The sequence below is a fragment of the Gymnoscopelus braueri genome (assembly GCF_963280865.1).
Source record: "Gymnoscopelus braueri genome assembly, chromosome: 15".
Lineage (NCBI taxonomy): Eukaryota > Metazoa > Chordata > Actinopteri > Myctophiformes > Myctophidae > Gymnoscopelus > Gymnoscopelus braueri.
In genome coordinates, this window is record NC_137620.1 from 31,933,003 (window position 1) to 31,951,044 (window position 18,042).

Consider the following 18,042-nt stretch of genomic DNA (forward strand, 5'->3'; position numbering starts at 1 on the left):
CTAACACCGGCCCTATCTGGCCGGTGACCTCATTTTCAGCTTTTCGATATGGCGAAAATACACTCCGTGTCATACAGTGAAAGCACCCATCAACATTAATGGTGCTTGTGCATCACGACTACTGCCTCTTTTGTACTCCTTTTAGCCCCCTCCCTCTCTCTCTCTCTCTCAATTTATGACACTCTGGAGGTTTCTGCTTCTCAGAGCCGTATGGCACTGAGTGATAAACACACTGACCTTTAAACCAAACACCAACCTCCCACCGCTTTCATTTTAGCCATTCCATTTTTTCATCCACACCCTATCTCCGTTTTATGTGATTTTTACATTATAGAATTTGTGAAAGCCTGTGCCCAAAAGCTTTGTGTCTAAGATCTTTTTCAGACAGAGGTCAGGACAGGTACAGTAAATGTGTTCAGAGGAGAAGACCTTGAAGACCTTTTTTACTTATTTTTGAGGTTTTTCTCTTTTTCTTTTCCTCTCCATCAGTGACATTCCTGCCAGACAAAGTGCTTTCGGCAGGGTGAGCTATCTCCCTCCTAACAGCATGATCACTCCTGTCCTTGGGACCTTACGGAACCCAGGCCCTTACTAGAACAGCGGGGGAGATTCGGCCTGTGTGTGTGTGTGTGTGTGTGTGTGTGTGTGTGTGTGTGTGTGTGTGTGTGTGTGTGTGTGTGTGTGTGTGTGTGTGTGTGTGTGTGTGCAAGCCCACGCAAAGGGCATAATGTGTGCCCAGCTTGATACCCCTTGGCACAGGCAAACGTGTTTTGTGCAATGGGTTGAGAACTCTAGTTCATCTTGGGCATTGCAGTATTTTGAAAGAAAAAAAAAGGAAAAATGCTGTAACTCATTTTAGGAGGGAGAAAATAATCTGAAATTCTTTTTTTCAATATCTAAAATGTAGAGTGTTCAGTAAGATGTATCATAATTCTATTCACCAAAGACTCAAAGGACCACTTCACCCATTTTCAACCCATCTTCATATATTGGACTTCACTAAGGCTCATTATAACATGGTACAGTACCATTTGTGTCTACTTGGCCTGTGTCTCAGAGGAGGGTTGTGAGCAGTTCAGAAACCTGCCTACCAGTGACATCGTCAGTATTCGGTAGGCAGGTTTGGTCATTTCAAACCTTCAGTTTTTATTAAAGCAAGAACAATGGCTTCTACTGTATGCTGACTTTCCAAGAAGATAAAGCATGTAGCTTCTATTAGCCTGGAATCCTCGCTGATCATGTGATTGGTAGGCAGGCTTCTGAGCCGTCCATTGTCCACCAAAGACACAGCGCAGTAGGCGGAAATTGTGCCATCATTATAATGAGTAATGCATTATTAAGGACCAATTACATGAAGATGAGAATGTTCTCACTGTCCTTCATACAGCCACAACCTATCCCTGATCATTTGTTTTGTGATCTTGGATATCTGAATTGAAGGGAAATTGTTGAAATATAGTTGAATTCACAGTTAACAAGCACAATAACTGTAATTGCAGTTATTCAACAGTAGCCCTTAGTGTCAGCTGAGGCAAAACTGTTAGCCTCTTTCGCTGCCAACTTAACGTTAAGTTATTCGTGACTGATGCGTAGAATGTAGTGAACTGATTGTTCTTCTTCTTGATTAACACAGGCTGCTGTCTTCACCTCTCTTGCTATAATTGGTTTTTCTGGGTTCAATAAATAATTTCTCTCATTAACGCTAATGCATATGGGTGGGGGGTGGGGGGGGGCAGAGGGTATTCACGGCAAAAGCCACAACAAATCAACAAAGACATTTGGCTGGTAAAGGTAGATGGAGAAGGTAATATGAATCTCATTTCGGAAAACAATTTGTACATGCAATCTGAGCAATTTCCTTACCACCTCAGTAGCGTTCTTTATCGCTGGAGGCAAAGCAGCCATGTAGATAAAGAGGTAACGACAAGGTTCATTCACTTTGTGATCCCATTCTTCCTCTGCAGATCTGGGTTGTTGCAAAAGCTTAGCTAGTTCCTGTTGGTTTGCTTTTTGCCTGCTTGGATGGAAATAGGGCTGCAATTATTGATTATTATATATATACTTTATCGATTAACTTAATAATTGAGCATTATGGGTTTTTTATTTATTTAATTTATTTTCGTATGTCAACAAATCCATTAACCACTAGAGCCTTATGTTTATACTTCGTCGCACAATGGTGTCGTGCAAAAATAGTGAAAATACGTGTCATCTACAATGACACGCTAAAATTGTGATAGATTCAATTATTTTATTAAATAATCAATTTGTTTCTATAATTGATTAAATCAATACGTGTTAATACCTTTTGCATCCCTACTTGGAAAGCAGATGTGTGAGGTTTACCTCAGCGGAACGATACAGATAACAACAGGTGAAGCTGTCAATCAAAATAAGTATACAAAATTGGCTTCAAAATATGTCTCTTTATATATAATATACATTCATTCATCGCATTTTCTTCTTTAGAACATACCATTCCAACTGACACTGAAGCAGGCTGATTAAATAATAAAAAGTGTTTCCAAAATCTATTTGACCTAGGTTTCTGTATGAAAGCCACTAAATCATTTCTGCAATCTTTAGTGTATCTGTGGCAAACATCCATTAATTTTGCTTTCTTCCACAATGTGAACTAGAAAAAGAAAGATTCCACGGACACAAGAATGTGAACAAAAGACAGAAATGTGTGTGTGTGTGTGTGTGTGTGTGTGTGTGTGTGTGTGTGTGTGTGTGTGTGTGTGTGTGTGTGTGTGTGTGTGTGTGTGTACTAACTGTAATGTTATCATTTGAGAGAGCCATGTCCTCACAAGGTTAGATGAGGAAAATTACAGATAATTAGGACATTTTGCTGGCACTTCATTTTGAAGAGCTCATTTTAGGATTACAGTAGGACTTAAGGATGGAGTAAGAAGGAGTAGGATGTAAGATTTAGGGTCAGAATCTGAGTCATGTGAAGGTTACAGTTAAGGTTAGGCCTATATTGGTAATAGTTAAGGTTAGGGTTAGAGGTTGTGTAAATCAGCCAAAAGCTCTCACTAGTGCATGCACGATAATCTGAGTTCCCAGAAGTTTTCGCCAGCTCTCGCATACAAACGGGAGGGGCGAGGAACTTCTGGGCCAAAACCCCTGTATTTGTGGGTGGGATGTAACTTACGCTCAGATTCTGAGCGGACACGCCTCTTACCGGTCTGAGAGCTGTGCAACTCGTCTAAACAGTCCGACGAGAGGCAAACAGCAGTACACAACAATGGCGGCCGCAATTTCTCAAGGAGAAATTGCTTCCCGTCGCTCCTATTTACATGCAACACCCACTGCATGTGGATCCCGCCCCCTTTTCTTCATTGGCTATTGATTTGAATCAGAACGCAGTGGCCGCGCCCCTGCTGTCCAGGCTCTGAGCCGAAGTCTCCCAGACTAAATGCACGAGCACGAAAAAGGGAAGATAGTGCACCTGCTCTTGTTATTTTTTTTTTACATAACGGTAAGCAATACAATAATCTCAGAGTTTTGAAACACTTAGTTTATGATGGGCTATTCAAAATCGATGCACTGGTAAAAGCCTTCACTGTACTACAAAAGAAGCCTTGAAGCCATATACTGTAAAAGCTAACCCAATGAAGTAAATTGAAGAGCCCGTGTCTCCATTCATACAGCGCTGGCAAATTGGATTCCACCTGGCGTACGATCATGTCCGAAAGGCAAAATCAAATCAAATAAATGGAATTGGCTTTGGAGAGGAAACGCAAATACACTTGCTGCATAACTCCAGTACAATGCATGAGTGGGGAGGAGAGAAGGGTATAACGCCAGACAAAGGCAGGGGGTGGTTGTGGTTCCCAGGTAGAATACAAATACCCAAACAAAGAAACATGGTGTAAAATGAGGGCGCTGAAATTAGCCCCCATGATTAAAAGCCAGCACCATAGGGATAAATATGGGCCAATACATGGTGCAGGTCTTAAATCATCCTGTGGAAATAGTACGAACTCACTAAGGCAACAACACTACATACTATGGCAACGGAAGAAATCCATCTCAGAGACTTCAAGTGAACCCAGCTTAAGGATGACCTGTTTAAGGATGACAACCATTTTTTGAAAAAGCATCTTCATTAGCATTGATACAAAAGACAACAATGTGCTGAAAAGGGAAAAAAAGCAACATTCAGCTTCTGAAAGCCACTTAGGCTGCTTGTATATACAGTATGAACAGAGGAGACATTGCTGTGAAAATGTCACACTGATGAATGCACATGCAAATTTTAGAAATTGAAAATAAAAGTGAGAGCGAAGAAAGACCAGCAACGAGGACCATTTAAACTCTTAAACCCATATACTGTACTTCATTGACAGGTGTCCCCCATGGGTCTATACTTGGCCCCGTCCTTTTTTCCCTCTACACCAAATTTCTTCATGATCTACACGCACACAATGTATGTGTCTCAACACATTGTGAGCTTATAGATTTGCAATTTTGCCGTATGTTCGCCCACAGAACAGGGGTTCATTTGGTTACGTTTTTATGTCTCTCTGCTTTTGTATGAGGGGAAACTCAAGATGTTCACCACAACCCTGCTGACTCCTTCCTCTCAGCCTGTTAGCTAAACTGTGTTGTGGGCCATGCAGACATGAAGTAATAAGAGTTAAGAACGTTTTTGTTAATTATGTTCTCTCTTTGATATGTTGCCTCTGGCTAAAAGGGCACACAAGGCACACAGCACCAGATGATACACTTACTTACTCGGAGGGACCTCTTGGACCTCACTGTGTCAAAACAGTGGATTGTCTCCTGTCCTGTCAATAGTATTTTGAGAGTAATCCTATTCCAACCTCTGCAGGCCTAAAGATGTGGTGTGACTAATTAACAGTGGTAAGCTTGCTGTTAATTCTGAAAGCTAGATTACATTGCATGTTTGATTCCCCCCCCCCCGCCCCTGTGTGTGTGTGTGTGTGTGTGTGTGTGTGTGTGTGTGTGTGTGTGTGTGTGTGTGTGTGTGTGTGTGTGTGTGTGTGTGTGTGTGTGACTAATACTCCTTGTCCAAAACTCACACAAATCGATACACATTATCTCTGGAGTCAGATGGTCAGATTTTTCAGATTCTATTCCAATCAGCTATGATGATTGGCCTTTTTGCCTGAGGGGCCCTTTTTTGCAAACAATTACACAAATCCGGAGAATCCGATTTGCCCCAAATTTGAGTCACACACCAAAGTAATTTCACTTCCACCTATAGGGGCGCCACAAATGTCAACATGATTTTTCCCACCAAATATGACACAAATGGTCTTGTGTGTCATGTGACAATGATCATCAGACAGGGTTTTAACACTTCATACCGTTTGCCTGTAATTGCCTTATAAAAACAAATTTTCGACATCTTTTGCACACCTACAAAGCGACAAGTGCATAGGAGAAGACCCAGCGGGGCCCAAACACAGAATGAACTCCTGCACACCGTCTTCAAATGCAAGATAATACTTTAATGAGAATAAAACAATGTTTTGGTCTAAATCAGACCTTCATCAGGTTATCTGATTGCCTAAAAATGTGTGGCCGTGGCCCATTTCTTACAAGAAACACCATGTATCATGAACACAACATCCATTCAGACCCAAATCAGAATAGCATGTTGAGGGGCCTATAGCACCTCCAAAACCGCTTTCACTTATGCCCATAGGGGTCGCCACAAATGCAAACAGCTGCACCGTCTGTCGTACAAACTCTATTTACCCCTGTAGCTTCCTCGTGTCCTAACTGAAACAGCCCTGGGTAGGCGAGCAGTCCTGGCGGAGATCTGCACTCTGAGGAGTGCACTTTTCTAGTTTCTTTCTTTGTTTTTTTTCTTCTTCATCACTATATTCCCAGAATACACTACAAGATGACAGCTACAGGGCAAAGTGAGATGTAATTTCTTTGATACTGCCTAAAACTGTCGCTGCGAGACCAGATGTTCCTTCCTCGGTTAAGAAGTGATTTTCCACAAGGAAGAGCCCTGGATGTAATGAAAATAGACACGATACATTGAAAACAAAGTAACGCTTGACATAAGCAGTTAGAAAGAATGCAGCAAATGCCCATTAGAGTCTGTCAAGGCTCTCGGTGGTTATTGTGTGTGTGTGTGTGTGTGTGTGTGTGTGTGTGTGTGTGTGTGTGTGTGTGTGTGTGTGTGTGTGTGTGTGTGTGTGTGTGTGTGTGTGTGTGTGTGTGTGTGTGTGTGTGTGTGTGTGTGTGTGTGTGTGTGGCATTGCGGTGTTGGAAAGTTTCACACAGACAGGTGCCTACGACTTTCTTCAACATAATAAATGTAAATACCAAGATATCATCATGAAACGTGAGTAATGTGAGGGCTTGGCAATATAGGCCAATCGATATATCGATATTGTGAGTTGACACAAGATATCATGCCTTGATATTGTCTGGGATTTTGGATATTGTAAAATTGTGTCTACTGTAAGTGTCTTTTCCTGGTTTGAAAGACTGTATTACAGAAACGTTATGTCATTTTCTTAACTTAGCTAGCTGTTCTATAAGTTGCCTTTACCCACTTAAAGGTAGGGTAAGTGATTTGCGTTGGTTAAAATAATTGTTAAATAGCTCTATATTCTGATAGTACTCATTGCTATAGAGTGTTTGTTCAGTATTAGGAGTCTCCTTGTCTCTCCACCTCTTTATTAAACAGAAAATGCATTTTCGTTTCAGTTTCAGTTTCATTTCCAATTTTATCCAATCAGGATAGAGAACTCAATCAGGATACAGATTAAACAAGTGAAATTGGAAGTGATGACACTAAGAAATTAGCATGCAAAATTGGAACTGGAACACTATACAAATTCAGCTTAAAAATGGGTACTTTCTCCTGATTCGCTGAGATTTTGACACCTACCGAAAAATGTATTTTCTGTTTATTAAAGAGCTGGAGAGACAGGGAGACATCTGTTACTGAACAAACACTCTATAGCAATGATTACTATCAGAATATAGTGTTTTAACCTTTTAACAAAATACTTTTTGTTTTAACCAAAAAATATCACTTACCCTACCTTTAAGGTCATGATTATTTATCAAAAATACCGTTGTGAAATTATGTTGTGAAAGCACCAATAGTCATCTCCGCAATATTCTCAGAGTATTAATGTTGAGGTATTTGGTCAGAATTATTGTGATATTTGATTTTGTCCATTTGTAGTGTGTGTGTGTGTGTGTGTGTGTGTGTGTGTGTGTGTGTGTGTGTGTGTGTGTGTGTGTGTGTGTGTGTGTGTGTGTGTGTGTGTGTGTGTGTGTGTGTGTGTGTGTGTGTGTGTGTGTGTGTGTGTGTGTAAGAGAGAGTGTAAGAGAGAGTATTGGCATGATAGCGGAAGCCGCACGTCCTAGAGAATTCACAGCAGCCCAATGTACACCGCCATCCTCCTGTAATTTACCTCTAAATTCCACTGGACCCAAAACTCTAAATGGCAACACGACCAAACATCAAAACCCCCATTCCAGAATGATGAGGAGGAGATGAATGCCAGCACTGTGCAGTGATGGGGAAACCTCGGAGCATCAGTTTCAAGTGATTGGCTTCGCAACCTTTCACACTTTTGATTTTGATGCTGAAAGAGTCCTGTCTTCACATCAAAGCACATATCAGGCCTACAGTACAGTGGCCCCTCTATGCTGTACCCTCTCCCCCTCTCTGCATGAATATGCAACCATGCATGCACCCACACTCAATCTCTGTCTTAGTAGGCCTATTTGTCTCGGTGCGTTATTTTGTGTAATAGTTATGATTCATTCGTTTGCAGGATATTTTGCAATATATTAAATTACATCGTGGATGTCTGCATTCACCTGGTTGTGCTTTTGTGTGTCACTAACTAACTGATGCAAGCTCTCAATGTGCATAGATTCCGACATTTGCTCATAGCAATCTATTATTATGGCATGCTGGCACGACCAATAATGTTCATATTTATTTTCTGGACCCAGGTTTTTATGTAATCAGTCTAACAGATATACAATGTGCAATTAAGCCCATATCAATGTGAAGTGATACAAATGATATTTAAAGTTATTAGTCTAATCCAAATGTAAGCCTATTGGATTTTGACTGCATAGGACAATGCACCAACAACAACAACACCCCCCCCAAATATAAATCCTTCTAAATCATCCAATCTAGAAATGATTTGAAATATGCATAATTGTCAATCCATGCAACTTCTCAGCAGAACAATGTTATAATTGCTGAGCATCATTTCAAGCAGCCAATCCTACAGCATGAATGGAGAAGAATGGAGGAGAGCACCTTAAACCAGCGGGGTCTTCAACAGGGGGGTCCGGGACCCCTAGGGGGTCCTCAGAGTTACTACAGGGGGGCTACAAGCTCACAACGCCTCGCAGTGTGAGCTTGTAGATCTGCTATTTTCAGCAAAGATGTTTTTTTTTAAACAAAACAAACAATACACAAACAATGATGGGGTTTAGTTGTCAAACAAGTCTATGGAATCTAGACAATCAGTTTAATCTGCAACACTAACACAATTTTATACAATATGTAGTGGGGGTCCCTGCTTCATCTCTCTCTCAGCTAAGGGGGTCCTTGGCCTGATAAAACGATGAAGACCCCTGCCTTAAACGTTATACCATGCAGACAATTCCAGTTACGACGACTGAAACATTATCCAAACCTGGACTCCGATCAATCGATCCATTCATTAGTTCATCAGGGAAACAGCAGTCAGTATATATCCGTCGAAATGAAATTATCATATTTATCAATCAATGATGCTGATTGGTCAACGCCACTTTAAAGTAGCGTTTAATTAACTGTGGACTAGTATGATCATGAAAAACTAAAAACAGTATCATTAATGCAGGGTTGAATAAATGATGTCATTTTTAACCTATAGCTGGCTGAAACTGCAGATATTAGACACGTTAATTCACTGGTTCCCAAACCCACTGGTTTCCCTCTAATTAATGGATTTCTTTGGGGGGGGGGGTCTTTTGAAAAACGTTCGAGTTTCTTTTTAACTTATGAAATATTGTGCATTTTGGGGGGAATATTTTGAAAATATTTTGAAATAACAATTAAAGACAAAATGTAGGAAACAAAAAACAAACAAAAGGGGTAATTTAGTCGCGACCCATAAAAATTGGTCCGCGACCCACACATGGGTCCCGACCCACTGTTTGGGAAACACTGCGTTAATTGATGCGCACAAAACACAGCAAATGCTTGGAGATAAAAATAAATAAAATAAAAGTCTGACACTTACCCTCTTATTTAGATCAGAAGAATGTTGATGTGAGGATACTGTGTTACTTCACGTCCTCCCATTTAAAGTATATCATGGATCGTTTCTCGGACAACTGTCTTTTCTCCCCGGGGTTTTGTCGTCCTTACGGGGCACAACAGTACATGCAGGAGTATTGCACCTAATCTCAGGCTCATCGGGAGAAGAGGAAAGAGGAGAGAAACACAACCAAATCCAAATAGTTGTCCTCCAGTAACTCCTGTCACAATATTATATCCTAAAAAAAGAAAACCCGCATCTGTTTGAGCAGAAACGTGTCTTTAGAATCCGATGTTGCAGGGAGAAAAGAAACGATGGGCTCCTTCTTGTATTAGTATCCACAAATATACTGTCGCTTTACGTCCCTTTATGGCACAATAAGGCGTCCTCCTGTGCAGTGGCTACATCACGATCACGTCCCATAGAAGCCTTAGACAAACACACACACACACACACACACAAACACACGCACACACGGAAAAATCAATAAGAGTATCCAGAAGAATTTGGCGGGTGTCTTCAGAGAAAACGCTCCAGAATAATCGCTAAATTGCTTCTTTTGCGTCCAAGACAGACAGAGTTCGATCTCTCTCTCCCTGCTGCGACTATGACAAACCAAGCGACCGCATGCAATGCACTGGCTGGAGACTGGAGCTGTGTGTGAGAGAGAGCTGTGGAGAATGAAAGGTGAGGAGAGAGGAGCTGTGGATCTGGGTTGTTGCCGCTCACGCTGTATACTAGGGCTCCACCTAGCAGCAGATACGAGATAACATGCTACCCAACGACACAAAGTCTATAGGCCTAGTGATGCTCAGCTCGGATACAGGATAGGCACTAATAGGGATCATAAAATTGGCTATTTTTTTTACCAAAATGTAAAAAAATAAAATAAAATAAAATAAATGGTCTTAAGTAATGTAAAGTGTACATGATGTGAACATGCATGGTACATCATTATCAGACTTAATTTACACTTCAACTTCTTGTTTATCAACCAAAATGACTGGATATACAGGTTTGTAACAATTGTAGAAATATTAGATGTTAATTTTCGAATGTTTAAGCATGTTCTAATCATGTATACTTTACTTTACTTAAAAACATTTTCCAAATATTTCGTTTTTTACCATTTTGGACAAAATAGCCTATTTCACATCGAGGTGCCCAGATGTCCCTAGTGCCCAATATCCTGTTACCCTCACCTCAACCCTTTATAATTTCAAGGGCCCCCAGTTTGATTTGATACTGTATAGATGGGTTTCCTGTTTGTAAACATGAGAGGATGATGCGCGCGCAGTGGCGGGATGAGCCTGTAGAGGGCGCTATTACCCTAAAAATATCCTATACCCTATTACCCATAAAACAAATGGTCTTCACCAGGTTTAATGAAAGTAGATTAAATGATGCAGTTTGTAATATCTTCTTTACTCAATAAAAATGATTTGTCGGAAGTTGGATCTGTTTGTATATAATAGCAGCATTATGCCTATTATGCCTATAATAGCAGCATTATGCCTATCTAAATCCCGAAAATAACAATAGAGTGAATGGCGCTTCCGGTTCGTTCTCCCCCGCGCATGCGCAGATTGCACACTCTGCTCTGTGATGACGTCGCGCGGAAACCCATCTATAGTATTCTTGATTTTCTCACAAATAGAACCCAGAGGGAACGGGTGAATGGTAAATTGTCTGGAGATCTAACATCATCCACCGGCTCACCCCAAGGTTGTGTTCTTTCCCCACTCTTGTATATCCTGTATACTAATGATTGTAGGAGTCAACATGACAACAGACACATTGTTAAATTTGTAACCACTTATAAATATCTCGGCTCCATTATTGACTATCGTCTGAAATTTGACTTCAATACTGAAATGGTGTGTAAGAAAGGTCAACAGCGTCTCTTCTGTTTAAGGAAGCTAGCCACATTTCAGGTGGACAAGTCATTGATGATTTTATTCTACAGAGCTTTCATAGAGTCTGTTATTTCATTTGCTGCCATTTGTTGGTATGGAAACCTTGGCATTAAACAGAAAAATTTTGTCTGAGTCATATATATGATCAGCAGGTGCTTAAGAAAGCATCTTCTATTATGGCAGACAGCTCTCACCCCCTAAATCCTGAATATGAATTCTTGCCTTCCGGCCAAAGGTTAAAGACCACTGCAGCTAAAAACAATAGGTACAAATTCTCATTTGTACCTACTTCCATTCGTGCCATCAATAATAGCAGCAGGAGGAGGTAGCTATGAGTAGCCATTATTATCTGGATCTTGTGATTATGTCTATGTCTATGTGTGTCTTGTGTATGTATGTTTACTGTGTGTTGGAGTTTCTTACTTTCTTACTATCTGCTGTAACATAAATTGCCCAATTTGGGACATAATAAACTTGAACTTGAACTTGTATACATTAGGGATTATATTAGGCCACACCTAATGATAATCTTTATTTATGATAATGATCTTTATTTATAGCACCTTTCATACATAGAATGTAACTCAAAGTGATTTACACAAAAAAATAAAAATCATAAAAAAATCTAATTAAATACAGTTTTTTTTATTATCTCTGGGTGAGACCCCCAACCTAAACTGTAAAATCCTATGTTAATTCAAAGGGGTAGTTCACCCCCCTCCCCAATAAAATAAAACGTTTTCCTATTTCCTATTACTCACCAAATGATGCCTTGAATTCATAGTGTTTTTGTTGCATTCCTGATCCAATATTCCAATATTTAATTAATTGAATAGCAGGCCACGGTAAAACTATATAAACATAATTTATAAACTCCAAAACAACTCTCACAGTGTAATCCAAGTTGTTTTGGAGTTTATAAACACATATAGTTTTACCTTGGCCTCCTCACTTCAATTAATCAAATATTGGAATATTGGAATACAGGAATGCGACAAAAACAAATCTCCATGAATTTAAAGCTTCATGGGGTGAATAATTGATATAGAGAAAAAAAAAGGCATTTGGGGGGTGAACTACCCATTTAACTCCGAGAGTGTACAAAAGGGTCCATTGTTCCATTTCTACACTGTCGGAGTTACAGATTCCTAAGGGTCCTAAGTAAAGTAGTAAAGTAACGATCAATAATATTAGCTGGGGACCCCCTGGAGCCCCATCAAGGACCCCTGGGTGTCCCCGGACACCAAGGTGGATACCACTGGCCTATAATACAAGGAAGAGGACCCCTTAGAGAGAGATGAAGAAGGGACCCCCACTACATACAGGAGGCTATATTGTATAAAATTGTGTTGCATATTATTATTATTATTATTATTATTATTATTATTATTATTATTATTATTATTATTATTATTATATTATGTTTAATCCTTCCATGCAACTTAATAAGACTCTTTCAAAGCTAGCGTTATTTATCTTATTTATCAGCTATTTCACTTATTGTGCATTGTTTTGATTTGAGACTAGGGGGGTCCCGGACCCCCTGTTGCAGTCCCATGGTCTCTAATATATTCTCCAGGGCTTGCAAGTGAAAGTCATATTACATTCTGCCTTGTGTGCTTGTGACAACAACATTTATGCCAATGCTACAGTCTCCAAAAAGATTCAATACGTCTTGAAAACACTTGGCAACCCTGTAGGAACTGTCTGTCAAGTGCAATTGCCCCTTAACAGTCACATGTTTTCAATCAGGAAAATGTAGCTAAAGATATTGGTGGATTTAATGATTGAAATAGCCGGCACAGTGGGTTTGAAGCAGTTAAAATGTCTCGCATGCGTAATTGGAAAGATTTGCGTTCAGTAAAGTCAATCAAATGCATTTATTAATCAACTGCATTTTCTTTTTTTTTTCTGGTTTGCTGGGTTACAACATGCAAGTTTGTATTTTTCATTTTTTTTCCATTCACCCTTCTTTCCTTGAGACCAATAGGTCATCCAATTTAGCTGCAATTTGGAGCCTGAATTGCAGGGCTCTCAAAGATTTTTCTTTTTCTTTTCTTTTTTTTCCTTCTATTTTACACATTGGTCACACAGTGACTTGGCCAAAATATCTGCATTGGAGTAAAAAGGCAGGCCTGCTATTTAGACTACGGTTAGTATATTTGAGGTTACATTTAGAATCAGTGAACAATCTCAGTATCCTGATTATTAACCACTTGAACCCCAGCATGCCTATTTCTAGGGCAAACCTTTGCCAAAAATACAACGTGAGCCTGTAGATCGCTTATTTTTGGCGAAGTGGTTTGGTGTAGACGGAAAAAAGCAGTCAAAGTACAGCTGTTACTCAACTGTTATTCTCTAAGACTGGAGGGTTTAAGTGATTTAAAAAAGATGTTAGTTAGAATACAAACATTGTAGTGACAAATCTGTTTTCCCAATATAGGTGCCAGCAAGCATTCAAACGCTCAATCATATAGCTAATTAGCTAGTCAAATAATCCAAATGACTAATCAAATAACGACCTCTAATTGTCCAATCAGTCAACTAACGAGTGCCCTGCTAATGATCACATGGACCTGGATGGAACTTGCGTGGTATTGCACCACATCTTTGTATAGAATTCTGTCCAGGGGGAGGACACCTCGAACTTTCACCGACAGCAAGTTATTTTTCATCTGGGCCTACATTTGAAAAGATGAAGTGTTATCTCTCCCCAACACTGCTTGCCATGCACCCCCCGGTGCAAATGGATTTCTGCAGGTCGTGCATACTGACCAAAGCTGCAGTGTATGCCATTACACTTACATAACCCAGGTAGCTTCAAAGCAAAAGGCTTAAGTACTGTGCAATATACCGCTGCCATCATGACTACATAAAATATACAATAGGTCCAGGGCAGCAGCCTCCACATTGGCACTAACCTGAACACCACACTATTAATGGCCATGTCAACTTCTACAGAGTTATAAGATTTCACTAATGGTCCACACTTGAAATCAGTGTAATATTGTCCATTAACACTCTAAATGATTGAGGAATATAATATACATTTATTGACCCCTGTGGGGAAATTCAGGTGTCAGCAACAGCAGTAAGTGTGAAACTGCAGGAGAAGTACAGATGAGAATAGAGAGATATGAATAAATAAGTATAAATAGAGAGTCTGACATTAGACATCTACCCCTTGGTCTGACTGAGTATATTCTAACAATAAATCAATGTACAGACTATCACCCGTGAATATTATGCATGAATGAATGTACAGTATGTACACACTATCAATAGTGAATATTAAACCGATCTATGAACAGTGTCAGCTGGCCTTCAACGGTACCCATCCTGTGTTTGTCAGCCTTTAGGTATATGGATAATATATGTACAGTCTATCAATAGGGAATATAATGAGTATAGTATCAAAAATGAATGTATGAGTGAATATTAGAGAGTCTCACAATATAGCCATCTGTCATGGTTCAGTAGTGTGCATCCCAGTAGTCCATGTTCAGACAGGAGGGTCCAGAAGCAGGAGTCAGTAATATCAGAGAACAGAATAGACAGTGCACATCTAGTTCTTATATGGGATCAGGCTTGGTTGTGGAGCCTATTGGCTACCGGCACAAAGGGCTGGCCAAGGTGTTTTGTGCCCATAGACTGTATAAATGTGCCGTCTCAACCATCTACAGATTGTCCAGTTAGTTAGTTGGCATGTTGTTCACACGGTTATGAAGGGAGTATAAGGGGAATGAATCGCTGCTTTATATACGCTCCAAACATCTTAACCACTACTAGCCTAGGAGGGAATCTCCCCTTGGCCGGGGGAGGCCGGGAGAGATATTAGGCAAAATATACCAAAATAAATTATACATCTGAAGGCTATATTTAAACCTTGATCCCACCAACTTCATATTAGGATTACTATCAGAAGATTTGGGTGATAAAAAGCCACACACATTGACTGAGGGAAAGGGTTGTGTTTACATAACTGCAGGACTTCAGCTTCAGATATTTTACAGAAAAAAGAATAATTATAACACTATAACACCAAATCTGAAGTTGCAGGCTTTGCAATGGCAACAATCTGGGATATGTGCTTTAAGGTGAATTTCTTCCCCATTAAAGTGTATACCATAACAACTTAAAGTTCACCCTCTAGACTAAGTAGACTGGGCTGGCTTTGAGTTGGCTCTGTACTTAGATTGACTGCTTTTTCCCATGGCATCTACACCAAAACTCTATAGGCAATCTACAAGCTCACACTGTGTCGCCTTGGGACGCGTTGATGTAAAAAACACTCCCGTAAAGCAAGATAATTTTTTCTGTCTCATTGTGTATTCTCTGACTTTTTGATAAATATGATAAATGATAAATGACTCATATGATAAATGACCTGTTCTGGCTGCAGGGGGCGCTGTTGAGGAAATTAAACATAAACAAACTACTACACAGTGGTATTGGTTACACCAATGCTAGTGTAACTAAAATATTCACTTATAAATTGATATCGTTACATACAATATACGGGCGGGCGGGATCTTTGACATCACGCTCATGACTCAGCCATAACCATATAAGGAGTTTCCAATGCAGCTACGCCCAAATATGGAGTGTGTTGTCTAACCTCAATGTGTCGTCATACAAAATCAAATCAGTCAGCTCCATATTTGGGCACAAAAGGGGGCATGCCCATATATTGCCATATACTGATGACATCAGGGATCTCCACATATGGGCTTAAAAGGGACAAGGACTGACAGATACAGATATCTCCATATATGGGCATACCAGTCGGATCGGCGGTGCGACGTAGGTGTGAGGGCCGTGTATCGGCCCGAACTCTTGGGGTGCGTTCGGAAATACAGCACTGAGCGCACTGGCCAATACAAACTAATAAGCGAGTGCGCTCCGGTGCGCAATTTCCGAACGCACCCTAGATGTGTGGCCTGAACCTCTAGTTTCAGAAATGCCCAGACCACAAATAAACTACTGAGTGTTCCATTAGATTTTTTTTCCTCCGCCAGGCCAAAAGCATGGCCCGAGACTATGTTCTGCCCCCTGTCCATCCATCCGCGCGTGTGTGTCCCCGTCACAAAACACATGATTTTTCATATTCCATCTTGATTGGCTAAGATTGGCATATAAAGTTTGTAGGAGTGGTTCGCTTTGAACAAAAGGCCTCAAATCATGAACGCAGCCGTGAAAGTTCACACATGCTTGTTTTAGCGCCACCAGGAGACCAATGTATTCCAAACATTGCTGGCCCACAATAACCTACCTGACCTGGCGGAGACCTGTGCTCCGAGGAGCACTTTTTCTGGTATCTTCTTTTTTTAAATCTTTTTGGTAGAAGGGATCTCACAGAACCCCAAAACATAAGAAAAAGTACAATTTCATGATAGAGGCCCTTTAAATTAGTGAAAAACTGTATTTAAATGGAATGGAAATTATTTCTTTTACCATTTTGTCATAAGATAGGCCTACAGATATCACTAAAATAACTGCTAAATAAAAAGAAACAAGAGCCAAAAGCAACATACTTGTAAACATGACCATTACACTGAAGTTCATTACCAACATGTATAATTGTGTGTGTAATGTCCAAACCCCAGCTGCAACAATGGATTATATGGTGTGTAGGTACCTGAGACATAATGTTATAGTCATGATTGAACACCATAAAGTGATACATAGTGCTAGAAAACCTCTGTGCAGAGACTTGCTATGCTTTGAGAAACTGAATAATATATAACTTCCAAATAAATACCGTATATGTTTTAGAAAATGTAAGGCTTATTGGGAGAGTTGTTGTGCAAATGAATACAATAATGCAGGAGCCATGTCCCCATTAGTCAATGTTAGCAAATGCGGGAATTAGTTAATCTCCAAAAGTGTCGACAACGTAATATGCAGCGGTATTTAGAGTGCTTAAGCCGCTACACAGTCTCCTTTAGCTGTGTGAATATGTGGTCTTGGTTTTAGCAAGTAAATTATAGGCTGTCTGGGAAAGTCAATGGGATATTTAAATTAAGAAAACGTAAAAACAGGAGGTAATACTGTTGTGGTGGTATTGTACTGTGTTGCGCGGGTTAATCACTTCCCATAAATATTTTTTGGAATGAGGCATGCGGGCAGCTGACCAGATATGGTGTCTGTAATAGTGTGTTTGTTTATCACATAGCCTACTCATAGCCTTATTTGTTCACAAAGACAATGAGAAAATGGCACTTGATCAACACTTTAAGTTCATGAATAAACATTACTGTCAACCAGGAACTGAGCTGCTGGCCTTCGGTATAACAGCCATTCTGTGAACCGAAGGTGAAGGTCGCTAGCCTGGTTCCAGACCATAGACCCCGCCCACTCTCTGAGTGAGCTCAAGCTCCACGCAGCTTCAGTCTGATAATCAGGCTAGAAGATCGCTGTTTTCTGTTCTGAGTTTTCATTCCTCAGCTACAACTTCTACCAAACCATCCGTTTGGTGGCTGGGTTTCTTCCATGTTTGACATGGTGCGTTCCTTAGTCTTATCTTGTTGAGCTATGCAACTGTGAATGTCTAGACTAGACATCAGAGAGTTAAGAGAAGTCACTTGTAGTGCCAGTTGAGCTGCCTTGCCATTTGTCACAACTGTGCTGATTGACTGACGGTCACAATCTAGTTTGTATGCCCCTAAATGCACCAACCCACAATGCTATTGAGTGTCTACCCTCCATCCTCCTGTATTACTATGACTTACTGTCAGTGGGGAGACCTGGATGACCAATCAAGAGAGAGAACTCAGACGGTGCAGGATAAGCAAGTGAAATTGGAAGTGATGAAACAAAAGCAAAACAAATGCAGACAATTTTGG

The 18,042-nt window shown here is 40.3% G+C and overlaps 1 protein-coding gene across 1 annotated transcript in view; it reads right to left on the bottom strand.

Moving 5' to 3' along the window:
- LOC308102213 (adhesion G protein-coupled receptor L3) overlaps positions 1-9,801 on the bottom strand; it is a gene marked incomplete at its 3' end in the record, with an annotated part of 320,985 nt that extends 311,184 nt beyond the window's left edge. The window contains exon 1 of the mRNA XM_080451813.1: positions 9,264-9,801. The remainder of the gene's footprint in view (positions 1-9,263) is intronic.
- Positions 9,802-18,042: the final 8,241 nt, after the last annotated feature.